The following is a 13,997-nucleotide window of genomic DNA, read 5'->3' as shown; positions in this document are numbered from 1 at the left end:
TATTTTCGCTCTGCAACTACTGTTCTTCTAGTGAAATTGTCTGTTGTCATATATGTATGTTTTCTTCTTTAAAACTCAAAATAAACCGATATTCCTATTGTGGTGTACTCATTTATTGCGAATTTCTCAGTTATCCCAGTTGTAAGTGTTTGCTTGTTGTATGTAGTTTTTGGGTGGCTGTTGCAAGCTTGTTTTATTCGGCTTGAATTTTCGCATAAAACATTCTATAAAATATAAAATTAATTCTTTAACTAAATAAAGTAAACTCGAAAACATTAAAGGAGTGATTACACAAATAAACGAGTTAAATAATTCTACTAACTAAATGGAGTAAAAACGAGTAAAGAAATTCATTGAAATACAAATATTATAATTTCAAATAAATATTATATTAATAAGAAATGCAAAAATAAAATGAAGAAAAAAAATTGTTGGATGTCAACAACACGCGGGTGTTCCCAAGCGGTCCCCCATCCAAGTACTAACCGCGCCCGACGCTGCTTAATTTCGGTGATCGGACGAGAACCGATGTTTTCAGCGTGGTATGGTCGTTGACAATTTATATCTCCACCAGTACACTCACTTCAAACAAACCAAATATGAATACCAACTATTTTATTCAATACCTACTATGCACCTAACGAGACCCTAATAAATTCATATACATACATATATTATATGAATTATTTCAATGAGTGTATAACGATTTAATACATATCCCTACCGTTTTCCAATTGTTAGTTTATGCCAAAATATTGGGTTAGCATCTTTTCGCTATATACATACATATATGTACTATATAATTTATCTAAATTTGGTAGCAATGCTTAAATGGGATAGTGGTAGTTATTTTCGCTCTGCAACTACTGTTCTTCTAGTGAAATTGTCTGTTGTCATATATGTATGTTTTCTTCTTTAAAACTCAAAATAAACCGATATTCCTATTGTGGTGTACTCATTTATTGCGAATTTCTCAGTTATCCCAGTTGTAAGTGTTTGCTTGTTGTATGTAGTTTTTGGGTGGCTGTTGCAAGCTTGTTTTATTCGGCTTGAATTTTATGCATAAAACATTTTATAAAATATAAAATTAATTCTTTAACTAAATAAAGTAAATTCGAAAACATTAAAGGAGTGATTACACAAATAAACGAGTTAAATAATTCTACTAACTAAATGGAGTAAAAACGAGTAAAGAAATTCATTGAAATACAAATAGCAAACGTTAATATAAGAGCAGAGTATAAAATTATAATTTCAAATAAATATTATATTAATAAGAAATGCAAAAATAAAATGAAGAAAAAAAATTGTTGGATGTCAACAACACGCGGTGTTCCCAAGCGGTCCCCCATCCAAGTACTAACCGCGCCCGACGCTGCTTAATTTCGGTGATCGGACGAGAACCGATGTTTTCAGCGTGGTATGGTCGTTGACAATTTAAATCCCCACCAGTACACTCACTTCAAACAAACCAAATATGAATACCAACTATTTTATTCAATACCTATGCACCTAACGAGACCCTAATAAAATCATATGCATATATACATATATTATATGAATTATTTCAATGAGTGTATAACGATTTAATACATATCCCTACCGTTTTCCAATTGTTAGTTTATGCCAAAATATTGGGTTAGCATCTTTTCGCTATATACATACATATATGTACTATATAATTTATCTAAATTTGGTAGCAATGCTTAAATGGGATAGTGGTAGTTATTTTCGCTCTGCAACTACTGTTCTTCTAGTGAAATTGTCTGTTGTCATATATGTATGTTTTCTTCTTTAAAACTCAAAATAAACCGATATTCCTATTGTGGTGTACTCATTTATTGCGAATTTCTCAGTTATCCCAGTTGTAAGTGTTTGCTTGTTGTATGTAGTTTTTGGGTGGCTGTTGCAAGCTTGTTTTATTCGGCTTGAATTTTATGCATAAAACATTTTATAAAATATAAAATTAATTCTTTAACTAAATAAAGTAAATTCGAAAACATTAAAGGAGTGATTACATAAATAAACGAGTTAAATAATTCTACTAACTAAATGGAGTAAAAACGAGTAAAGAAATTCATTGAAATACAAATATTATAATTTCAAATAAATATTATATTAATAAGAAATGCAAAAATAAAATGAAGAAAAAAAATTGTTGGATGTCAACAACACGCGGTGTTCCCAAGCGGTCCCCCATCCAAGTACTAACCGCGCCCGACGCCCGACGCTGCTTAATTTCGGTGATCGGACGAGAACCGATGTTTTCAGCGTGGTATGGTCGTTGACAATTTATATCTCCACCAGTACACTCACTTCAAACAAACCAAATATGAATACCAACTATTTTATTCAATACCTACTATGCACCTAACGAGACCCTAATAAATTCATATACATACATATATTATATGAATTATTTCAATGAGTGTATAACGATTTAATACATATCCCTACCGTTTTCCAATTGTTAGTTTATGCCAAAATATTGGGTTAGCATCTTTTCGCTATATACATACATATATGTACTATATAATTTATCTAAATTTGGTAGCAATGCTTAAATGGGATAGTGGTAGTTATTTTCGCTCTGCAACTACTGTTCTTCTAGTGAAATTGTCTGTTGTCATATATGTATGTTTTCTTCTTTAAAACTCAAAATAAACCGATATTCCTATTGTGGTGTACTCATTTATTGCGAATTTCTCAGTTATCCCAGTTGTAAGTGTTTGCTTGTTGTATGTAGTTTTTGGGTGGCTGTTGCAAGCTTGTTTTATTCGGCTTGAATTTTATGCATAAAACATTTTATAAAATATAAAATTAATTCTTTAACTAAATAAAGTAAATTCGAAAACATTAAAGGAGTGATTACACAAATAAACGAGTTAAATAATTCTACTAACTAAATGGAGTAAAAACGAGTAAAGAAATTCATTGAAATACAAATAGCAAACGTTAATATAAGAGCAGAGTATAAAATTATAATTTCAAATAAATATTATATTAATAAGAAATGCAAAAATAAAATGAAGAAAAAAAAATTGTCCCCCAAGCGGTCCCCCATCCAAGTACTAACCGCGCCCGACGCTGCTTAATTTCGGTGATCGGACGAGAACCGATGTTTTCAGCGTGGTATGGTCGTTGACAATTTAAATCCCCACCAGTACACTCACTTCAAACAAACCAAATATGAATACCAACTATTTTATTCAATACCTATGCACCTAACGAGACCCTAATAAAATCATATACATATATACATATATTATATGAATTATTTCAATGAGTGTATAACGATTTAATACATATCCCTACCGTTTTCCAATTGTTAGTTTATGCCAAAATATTGGGTTAGCATCTTTTCGCTATATACATACATATATGTACTATATAATTTATCTAAATTTGGTAGCAATGCTTAAATGGGATAGTGGTAGTTATTTTCGCTCTGCAACTACTGTTCTTCTAGTGAAATTGTCTGTTGTCATATATGTATGTTTTCTTCTTTAAAACTCAAAATAAACCGATATTCCTATTGTGGTGTACTCATTTATTGCGAATTTCTCAGTTATCCCAGTTGTAAGTGTTTGCTTGTTGTATGTAGTTTTTGGGTGGCTGTTGCAAGCTTGTTTTATTCGGCTTGAATTTTCGCATAAAACATTCTATAAAATATAAAATTAATTCTTTAACTAAATAAAGTAAACTCGAAAACATTAAAGGAGTGATTACACAAATAAACGAGTTAAATAATTCTACTAACTAAATGGAGTAAAAACGAGTAAAGAAATTCATTGAAATACAAATATTATAATTTCAAATAAATATTATATTAATAAGAAATGCAAAAATAAAATGAAGAAAAAAAATTGTTGGATGTCAACAACACGCGGTGTTCCCAAGCGGTCCCCCATCCAAGTACTAACCGCGCCCGACGCTGCTTAATTTCGGTGATCGGACGAGAACCGATGTTTTCAGCGTGGTATGGTCGTTGACAATTTATATCTCCACCAGTACACTCACTTCAAACAAACCAAATATGAATACCAACTATTTTATTCAATACCTACTATGCACCTAACGAGACCCTAATAAATTCATATACATACATATATTATATGAATTATTTCAATGAGTGTATAACGATTTAATACATATCCCTACCGTTTTCCAATTGTTAGTTTATGCCAAAATATTGGGTTAGCATCTTTTCGCTATATACATACATATACATACATATATGTACTATATAATTTATCTAAATTTGGTAGCAATGCTTAAATGGGATAGTGGTAGTTATTTTCGCTCTGCAACTACTGTTCTTCTAGTGAAATTGTCTGTTGTCATATATGTATGTTTTCTTCTTTAAAACTCAAAATAAACCGATATTCCTATTGTGGTGTACTCATTTATTGCGAATTTCTCAGTTATCCCAGTTGTAAGTGTTTGCTTGTTGTATGTAGTTTTTGGGTGGCTGTTGCAAGCTTGTTTTATTCGGCTTGAATTTTATGCATAAAACATTTTATAAAATATAAAATTAATTCTTTAACTAAATAAAGTAAATTCGAAAACATTAAAGGAGTGATTACACAAATAAACGAGTTAAATAATTCTACTAACTAAATGGAGTAAAAACGAGTAAAGAAATTCATTGAAATACAAATATTATAATTTCAAATAAATATTATATTAATAAGAAATGCAAAAATAAAATGAAGAAAAAAAATTGTTGGATGTCAACAACACGCGGTGTTCCCAAGCGGTCCCCCATCCAAGTACTAACCGCGCCCGACGCTGCTTAATTTCGGTGATCGGACGAGAACCGATGTTTTCAGCGTGGTATGGTCGTTGACAATTTAAATCCCCACCAGTACACTCACTTCAAACAAACCAAATATGAATACCAACTATTTTATTCAATACCTATGCACCTAACGAGACCCTAATAAAATCATATACATATATACATATATTATATGAATTATTTCAATGAGTGTACAACGATTTAATACATATCCCTACCGTTTTCCAATTGTTAGTTTATGCCAAAATATTGGGTTAGCATCTTTTCGCTATATACATACATATATGTACTATATAATTTATCTAAATTTGGTAGCAATGCTTAAATGGGATAGTGGTAGTTATTTTCGCTCTGCAACTACTGTTCTTCTAGTGAAATTGTCTGTTGTCATATATGTATGTTTTCTTCTTTAAAACTCAAAATAAACCGATATTCCTATTGTGGTGTACTCATTTATTGCGAATTTCTCAGTTATCCCAGTTGTAAGTGTTTGCTTGTTGTATGTAGTTTTTGGGTGGCTGTTGCAAGCTTGTTTTATTCGGCTTGAATTTTATGCATAAAACATTTTATAAAATATAAAATTAATTCTTTAACTAAATAAAGTAAATTCGAAAACATTAAAGGAGTGATTACACAAATAAACGAGTTAAATAATTCTACTAACTAAATGGAGTAAAAACGAGTAAAGAAATTCATTGAAATACAAATAGCAAACGTTAATATAAGAGCAGAGTATAAAATTATAATTTCAAATAAATATTATATTAATAAGAAATGCAAAAATAAAATGAAGAAAAAAAAATTGTCCCCCAAGCGGTCCCCCATCCAAGTACTAACCGCGCCCGACGCTGCTTAATTTCGGTGATCGGACGAGAACCGATGTTTTCAGCGTGGTATGGTCGTTGACAATTTAAATCCCCACCAGTACACTCACTTCAAACAAACCAAATATGAATACCAACTATTTTATTCAATACCTATGCACCTAACGAGACCCTAATAAAATCATATACATATATACATATATTATATGAATTATTTCAATGAGTGTATAACGATTTAATACATATCCCTACCGTTTTCCAATTGTTAGTTTATGCCAAAATATTGGGTTAGCATCTTTTCGCTATATACATACATATATGTACTATATAATTTATCTAAATTTGGTAGCAATGCTTAAATGGGATAGTGGTAGTTATTTTCGCTCTGCAACTACTGTTCTTCTAGTGAAATTGTCTGTTGTCATATATGTATGTTTTCTTCTTTAAAACTCAAAATAAACCGATATTCCTATTGTGGTGTACTCATTTATTGCGAATTTCTCAGTTATCCCAGTTGTAAGTGTTTGCTTGTTGTATGTAGTTTTTGGGTGGCTGTTGCAAGCTTGTTTTATTCGGCTTGAATTTTATGCATAAAACATTTTATAAAATATAAAATTAATTCTTTAACTAAATAAAGTAAATTCGAAAACATTAAAGGAGTGATTACACAAATAAACGAGTTAAATAATTCTACTAACTAAATGGAGTAAAAACGAGTAAAGAAATTCATTGAAATACAAATAGCAAACGTTAATATAAGAGCAGAGTATAAAATTATAATTTCAAATAAATATTATATTAATAAGAAATGCAAAAATAAAATGAAGAAAAAAAATTGTTGGATGTCAACAACACGCGGTGTTCCCAAGCGGTCCCCCATCCAAGTACTAACCGCGCCCGACGCTGCTTAATTTCGGTGATCGGACGAGAACCGATGTTTTCAGCGTGGTATGGTCGTTGACAATTTAAATCCCCACCAGTACACTCACTTCAAACAAACCAAATATGAATACCAACTATTTTATTCAATACCTATGCACCTAACGAGACCCTAATAAAATCATATGCATATATACATATATTATATGAATTATTTCAATGAGTGTATAACGATTTAATACATATCCCTACCGTTTTCCAATTGTTAGTTTATGCCAAAATATTGGGTTAGCATCTTTTCGCTATATACATACATATATGTACTATATAATTTATCTAAATTTGGTAGCAATGCTTAAATGGGATAGTGGTAGTTATTTTCGCTCTGCAACTACTGTTCTTCTAGTGAAATTGTCTGTTGTCATATATGTATGTTTTCTTCTTTAAAACTCAAAATAAACCGATATTCCTATTGTGGTGTACTCATTTATTGCGAATTTCTCAGTTATCCCAGTTGTAAGTGTTTGCTTGTTGTATGTAGTTTTTGGGTGGCTGTTGCAAGCTTGTTTTATTCGGCTTGAATTTTATGCATAAAACATTTTATAAAATATAAAATTAATTCTTTAACTAAATAAAGTAAATTCGAAAACATTAAAGGAGTGATTACATAAATAAACGAGTTAAATAATTCTACTAACTCAATGGAGTAAAAACGAGTAAAGAAATTCATTGAAATACAAATATTATAATTTCAAATAAATATTATATTAATAAGAAATGCAAAAATAAAATGAAGAAAAAAAATTGTTGGATGTCAACAACACGCGGTGTTCCCAAGCGGTCCCCCATCCAAGTACTAACCGCGCCCGACGCTGCTTAATTTCGGTGATCGGACGAGAACCGATGTTTTCAGCGTGGTATGGTCGTTGACAATTTAAATCCCCACCAGTACACTCACTTCAAACAAACCAAATATGAATACCAACTATTTTATTCAATACCTATGCACCTAACGAGACCCTAATAAAATCATATACATATATACATATATTATATGAATTATTTCAATGAGTGTATAACGATTTAATACATATCCCTACCGTTTCCAATTGTTAGTTTATGCCAAAATATTGGGTTAGCAACTTTTCGCTGTATACATACATATATGTACTATATAATATTTCTAAATTTGGTAGCAATGCTTAAATGGGATAGTGGTAGTTATTTTCGCTCTGTAACTACTGTTCTTCTAGTGAAATTGTCTGTTGTCATATATGTATGTTTTCTTCTTTAAAACTCAAAATAAACCGATATTCCTATTGTGGTGTACTCATTTATTGCGAATTTCTCAGTTATCCCAGTTGTAAGTGTTTGCTTGTTGTATGTAGTTTTTGGGTGGCTGTTGCAAGCTTGTTTTATTCGGCTTGAATTTTATGCATAAAACATTTTATAAAATATAAAATTAATTCTTTAACTAAATAAAGTAAATTCGAAAACATTAAAGGAGTGATTACACAAATAAACGAGTTAAATAATTCTACTAACTAAATGGAGTAAAAACGAGTAAAGAAATTCATTGAAATACAAATAGCAAACGTTAATATAAGAGCAGAGTATAAAATTATAATTTCAAATAAATATTATATTAATAAGAAATGCAAAAATAAAATGAAGAAAAAAAATTGTCCCCCAAGCGGTCCCCCATCCAAGTACTAACCGCGCCCGACGCTGCTTAATTTCGGTGATCGGACGAGAACCGATGTTTTCAGCGTGGTATGGTCGTTGACAATTTAAATCCCCACCAGTACACTCACTTCAAACAAACCAAATATGAATACCAACTATTTTATTCAATACCTATGCACCTAACGAGACCCTAATAAAATCATATACATATATACATATATTATATGAATTATTTCAATGAGTGTATAACGATTTAATACATATCCCTACCGTTTTCCAATTGTTAGTTTATGCCAAAATATTGGGTTAGCATCTTTTCGCTATATACATACATATATGTACTATATAATTTATCTAAATTTGGTAGCAATGCTTAAATGGGATAGTGGTAGTTATTTTCGCTCTGCAACTACTGTTCTTCTAGTGAAATTGTCTGTTGTCATATATGTATGTTTTCTTCTTTAAAACTCAAAATAAACCGATATTCCTATTGTGGTGTACTCATTTATTGCGAATTTCTCAGTTATCCCAGTTGTAAGTGTTTGCTTGTTGTATGTAGTTTTTGGGTGGCTGTTGCAAGCTTGTTTTATTCGGCTTGAATTTTATGCATAAAACATTTTATAAAATATAAAATTAATTCTTTAACTAAATAAAGTAAATTCGAAAACATTAAAGGAGTGATTACACAAATAAACGAGTTAAATAATTCTACTAACTAAATGGAGTAAAAACGAGTAAAGAAATTCATTGAAATACAAATAGCAAACGTTAATATAAGAGCAGAGTATAAAATTATAATTTCAAATAAATATTATATTAATAAGAAATGCAAAAATAAAATGAAGAAAAAAAATTGTTGGATGTCAACAACACGCGGTGTTCCCAAGCGGTCCCCCATCCAAGTACTAACCGCGCCCGACGCTGCTTAATTTCGGTGATCGGACGAGAACCGATGTTTTCAGCGTGGTATGGTCGTTGACAATTTAAATCCCCACCAGTACACTCACTTCAAACAAACCAAATATGAATACCAACTATTTTATTCAATACCTATGCACCTAACGAGACCCTAATAAAATCATATACATATATACATATATTATATGAATTATTTCAATGAGTGTATAACGATTTAATACATATCCCTACCGTTTCCAATTGTTAGTTTATGCCAAAATATTGGGTTAGCAACTTTTCGCTGTATACATACATATATGTACTATATAATATTTCTAAATTTGGTAGCAATGCTTAAATGGGATAGTGGTAGTTATTTTCGCTCTGTAACTACTGTTCTTCTAGTGAAATTGTCTGTTGTCATATATGTATGTTTTCTTCTTTAAAACTCAAAATAAACCGATATTCCTATTGTGGTGTACTCATTTATTGCGAATTTCTCAGTTATCCCAGTTGTAAGTGTTTGCTTGTTGTATGTAGTTTTTGGGTGGCTGTTGCAAGCTTGTTTTATTCGGATTGAATTTTATGCATAAAACATTTTATAATATATAAAATTAATTCTTTAACTAAATAAAGTAAACTCGAAAACATTAAAGGAGTGATTACATAAATAAACAAGTTAAATAATTCTACTAACTAAAAGGAGTAAAAACGAGTAAAGAAATTCATTGAAATACAAATAGCAAACGTTAATATAAGAGCAGAGTATAAAATTATAATTTCAAATAAATATTATATTAATAAGAAATGCAAAAATAAAATGAAGAAAAAAAATTGTTGGATGTCAACAACACGCGGTGTTCCCAAGCGGTCCCCCATCCAAGTACTAACCGCGCCCGACGCTGCTTAATTTCGGTGATCGGACGAGAACCGATGTTTTCAGCGTGGTATGGTCGTTGACAATTTAAATCCCCACCAGTACACTCACTTCAAACAAACCAAATATGAATACCAACTATTTTATTCAATACCTACTATGCACCTAACGAGACCCTAATAAATTCATATACATACATATATTATATGAATTATTTCAATGAGTGTATAACGATTTAATACATATCCCTACCGTTTTCCAATTGTTAGTTTATGCCAAAATATTGGGTTAGCATCTTTTCGCTATATACATACATATATGTACTATATAATATTTCTAAATTTGGTAGCAATGCTTAAATGGGATAGTGGTAGTTATTTTCGCTCTGCAACTACTGTTCTTCTAGTGAAATTGTCTGTTGTCATATATGTATGTTTTCTTCTTTAAAACTCAAAATAAACCGATATTCCTATTGTGGTGTACTCATTTATTGCGAATTTCTCAGTTATCCCAGTTGTAAGTGTTTGCTTGTTGTATGTAGTTTTTGGGTGGCTGTTGCAAGCTTGTTTTATTCGGCTTGAATTTTCGCATAAAACATTCTATAAAATATAAAATTAATTCTTTAACTAAATAAAGTAAATTCGAAAACATTAAAGGAGTGATTACATAAATAAACGAGTTAAATAATTCTACTAACTAAATGGAGTAAAAACGAGTAAAGAAATTCATTGAAATACAAATATTATAATTTCAAATAAATATTATATTAATAAGAAATGCAAAAATAAAATGAAGAAAAAAAATTGTTGGATGTCAACAACACGCGGTGTTCCCAAGCGGTCCCCCATCCAAGTACTAACCGCGCCCGACGCTGCTTAATTTCGGTGATCGGACGAGAACCGATGTTTTCAGCGTGGTATGGTCGTTGACAATTTATATCTCCACCAGTACACTCACTTCAAACAAACCAAATATGAATACCAACTATTATATTGAATACCTATGCACATAACGAGACCCTAATAAAATCATATACATATATTATATGAATTATTTCAATGAGTGTATAACGATTTAATACATATCCCTACCATTTTCTAATTGTTAGTTTACGCTTAAATATTGGGTTAGCATCTTTTCGCTATCTACATGCATATACTATATAATATTTCTAAATTTGGTAGCAATGCTTAAATGGGATAGTGGTAGTTATTTTCGCTCTGCAACTACTGTTCTTCTAGTGAAATTGTCTGTTGTCATATATGTATGTTTTCTTCTTTAAAACTCAAAATAAACCGATATTCCTATTGTGGTGTACTCATTTATTGCGAATTTCTCAGTTATCCCAGTTGTAAGTGTTTGCTTGTTGTATGTAGTTTTTGGGTGGCTGTTGCAAGCTTGTTTTATTCGGCTTGAATTTTCGCATAAAACATTCTATAAAATATAAAATTAATTCTTTAACTAAATAAAGTAAACTCGAAAACATTAAAGGAGTGATTACACAAATAAACGAGTTAAATAATTCTACTAACTAAATGGAGTAAAAACGAGTAAAGAAATTCATTGAAATACAAATAGCAAACGTTAATATAAGAGCAGAGTATAAAATTATAATTTCAAATAAATATTCTATTAATAAGAAATGCAAAAATAAAATGAAGAAAAAAAATTGTTGGATGTCAACAACACGCGGTGTTCCCAAGCGGTCCCCCATCCAAGTACTAACCGCGCCCGACGCTGCTTAATTTCGGTGATCGGACGAGAACCGATGTTTTCAGCGTGGTATGGTCGTTGACAATTTAAATCCCCACCAGTACACTCACTTCAAACAAAACAAATATGAATACCAACTATTATATTGAATACCTATGCACATAACGAGACCCTAATAAAATCATATACATATATTATATGAATTATTTCAATGAGTGTATAACGATTTAATACATATCCCTACCATTTTCTAATTGTTAGTTTACGCTTAAATATTGGGTTAGCATCTTTTCGCTATCTACATGCATATACTATATAATATTTCTAAATTTGGTAGCAATGCTTAAATGGGATAGTGGTAGTTATTTTCGCTCTGCAACTACTGTTCTTCTAGTGAAATTGTCTGTTGTCATATATGTATGTTTTCTTCTTTAAAACTCAAAATAAACCGATATTCCTATTGTGGTGTACTCATTTATTGCGAATTTCTCAGTTATCCCAGTTGTAAGTGTTTGCTTGTTGTATGTAGTTTTTGGGTGGCTGTTGCAAGCTTGTTTTATTCGGCTTGAATTTTCGCATAAAACATTTTATAAAATATAAAATTAATTCTTTAACTAAATAAAGTAAACTCGAAAACATTAAAGGAGTGATTACACAAATAAACGAGTTAAATAATTCTACTAACTAAATGGAGTAAAAACGAGTAAAGAAATTCATTGAAATACAAATATTATAATTTCAAATAAATATTATATTAATAAGAAATGCAAAAATAAAATGAAGAAAAAAAATTGTTGGATGTCAACAACACGCGGTGTTCCCAAGCGGTCCCCCATCCAAGTACTAACCGCGCCCGACGCTGCTTAATTTCGGTGATCGGACGAGAACCGATGTTTTCAGCGTGGTATGGTCGTTGACAATTTAAATCCCCACCAGTACACTCACTTCAAACAAACCAAATATGAATACCAACTATTTTATTCAATACCTATGCACCTAACGAGACCCTAATAAAATCATATACATATATACATATATTATATGAATTATTTCAATGAGTGTACAACGATTTAATACATATCCCTACCGTTTTCCAATTGTTAGTTTATGCCAAAATATTGGGTTAGCATCTTTTCGCTATATACATACATATATGTACTATATAATTTATCTAAATTTGGTAGCAATGCTTAAATGGGATAGTGGTAGTTATTTTCGCTCTGCAACTACTGTTCTTCTAGTGAAATTGTCTGTTGTCATATATGTATGTTTTCTTCTTTAAAACTCAAAATAAACCGATATTCCTATTGTGGTGTACTCATTTATTGCGAATTTCTCAGTTATCCCAGTTGTAAGTGTTTGCTTGTTGTATGTAGTTTTTGGGTGGCTGTTGCAAGCTTGTTTTATTCGGCTTGAATTTTCGCATAAAACATTTTATAAAATATAAAATTAATTCTTTAACTAAATAAAGTAAACTCGAAAACATTAAAGGAGTGATTACACAAATAAACGAGTTAAATAATTCTACTAACTAAATGGAGTAAAAACGAGTAAAGAAATTCATTGAAATACAAATAGCAAACGTTAATATAAGAGCAGAGTATAAAATTATAATTTCAAATAAATATTATATTAATAAGAAATGCAAAAATAAAATGAAGAAAAAAAAATTGTTGGATGTCAACAACACGCGGTGTTCCCAAGCGGTCCCCCATCCAAGTACTAACCGCGCCCGACGCTGCTTAATTTCGGTGATCGGACGAGAACCGATGTTTTCAGCGTGGTATGGTCGTTGACAATTTATGTCTCCACCAGTACACTCACTTCAAACAAACCAAATATGAATACCAACTATTTTATTCAATACCTACTATGCACCTAACGAGACCCTAATAAATTCATATACATACATATATTATATGAATTATTTCAATGAGTGTATAACGATTTAATACATATCCCTACCGTTTTCCAATTGTTAGTTTATGCCAAAATATTGGGTTAGCATCTTTTCGCTATATACATACATATATGTACTATATAATATTTCTAAATTTGGTAGCAATGCTTAAATGGGATAGTGGTAGTTATTTTCGCTCTGCAACTACTGTTCTTCTAGTGAAATTGTCTGTTGTCATATATGTATGTTTTCTTCTTTAAAACTCAAAATAAACCGATATTCCTATTGTGGTGTACTCATTTATTGCGAATTTCTCAGTTATCCCAGTTGTAAGTGTTTGCTTGTTGTATGTAGTTTTTGGGTGGCTGTTGCAAGCTTGTTTTATTCGGCTTGAATTTTATGCATAAAACATTTTATAAA

At 30.7% G+C, this 13,997-nt stretch overlaps 12 non-coding genes and 1 pseudogene across 12 annotated transcripts; all 13 read right to left on the bottom strand.

Moving 5' to 3' along the window:
* Positions 1–436: 436 nt before the first annotated feature.
* Positions 437–556, bottom strand: LOC129239777 (5S ribosomal RNA). The gene has a single exon (XR_008581932.1). It is a non-coding gene; the product is annotated as a 5S ribosomal RNA (ribosomal RNA).
* Positions 557–1,315: 759 nt separating this feature from the next.
* On the bottom strand, positions 1,316–1,434 carry LOC129239765 (5S ribosomal RNA). The gene has a single exon (XR_008581921.1). It is a non-coding gene; the product is annotated as a 5S ribosomal RNA (ribosomal RNA).
* A 729-nt stretch (positions 1,435–2,163) lies between these two features.
* LOC129239802 (5S ribosomal RNA) lies at positions 2,164–2,289 on the bottom strand (annotated as a pseudogene).
* A 1,585-nt stretch (positions 2,290–3,874) lies between these two features.
* On the bottom strand, positions 3,875–3,993 carry LOC129239763 (5S ribosomal RNA). Its single transcript, XR_008581919.1, has one exon. It is a non-coding gene; the product is annotated as a 5S ribosomal RNA (ribosomal RNA).
* A 738-nt stretch (positions 3,994–4,731) lies between these two features.
* On the bottom strand, positions 4,732–4,850 carry LOC129239762 (5S ribosomal RNA). The gene has a single exon (XR_008581918.1). It is a non-coding gene; the product is annotated as a 5S ribosomal RNA (ribosomal RNA).
* Positions 4,851–6,468: 1,618 nt separating this feature from the next.
* LOC129239761 (5S ribosomal RNA) lies at positions 6,469–6,587 on the bottom strand. Its single transcript, XR_008581917.1, has one exon. It is a non-coding gene; the product is annotated as a 5S ribosomal RNA (ribosomal RNA).
* A 729-nt stretch (positions 6,588–7,316) lies between these two features.
* LOC129239760 (5S ribosomal RNA) lies at positions 7,317–7,435 on the bottom strand. Its single transcript, XR_008581916.1, has one exon. It is a non-coding gene; the product is annotated as a 5S ribosomal RNA (ribosomal RNA).
* A 1,616-nt stretch (positions 7,436–9,051) lies between these two features.
* LOC129239759 (5S ribosomal RNA) lies at positions 9,052–9,170 on the bottom strand. Its single transcript, XR_008581915.1, has one exon. It is a non-coding gene; the product is annotated as a 5S ribosomal RNA (ribosomal RNA).
* A 759-nt stretch (positions 9,171–9,929) lies between these two features.
* Positions 9,930–10,048, bottom strand: LOC129239758 (5S ribosomal RNA). Its single transcript, XR_008581914.1, has one exon. It is a non-coding gene; the product is annotated as a 5S ribosomal RNA (ribosomal RNA).
* A 727-nt stretch (positions 10,049–10,775) lies between these two features.
* On the bottom strand, positions 10,776–10,894 carry LOC129239757 (5S ribosomal RNA). Its single transcript, XR_008581913.1, has one exon. It is a non-coding gene; the product is annotated as a 5S ribosomal RNA (ribosomal RNA).
* Positions 10,895–11,641: 747 nt separating this feature from the next.
* On the bottom strand, positions 11,642–11,760 carry LOC129239756 (5S ribosomal RNA). The gene has a single exon (XR_008581912.1). It is a non-coding gene; the product is annotated as a 5S ribosomal RNA (ribosomal RNA).
* A 716-nt stretch (positions 11,761–12,476) lies between these two features.
* LOC129239755 (5S ribosomal RNA) lies at positions 12,477–12,595 on the bottom strand. The gene has a single exon (XR_008581911.1). It is a non-coding gene; the product is annotated as a 5S ribosomal RNA (ribosomal RNA).
* A 760-nt stretch (positions 12,596–13,355) lies between these two features.
* On the bottom strand, positions 13,356–13,474 carry LOC129239754 (5S ribosomal RNA). The gene has a single exon (XR_008581910.1). It is a non-coding gene; the product is annotated as a 5S ribosomal RNA (ribosomal RNA).
* Positions 13,475–13,997: the final 523 nt, after the last annotated feature.

The sequence above is a fragment of the Anastrepha obliqua genome, chromosome 2 (assembly GCF_027943255.1).
Source record: "Anastrepha obliqua isolate idAnaObli1 chromosome 2, idAnaObli1_1.0, whole genome shotgun sequence".
Taxonomy (NCBI): domain Eukaryota; kingdom Metazoa; phylum Arthropoda; class Insecta; order Diptera; family Tephritidae; genus Anastrepha; species Anastrepha obliqua.
This window is presented reverse-complemented; position numbering and strand designations above follow the sequence as displayed.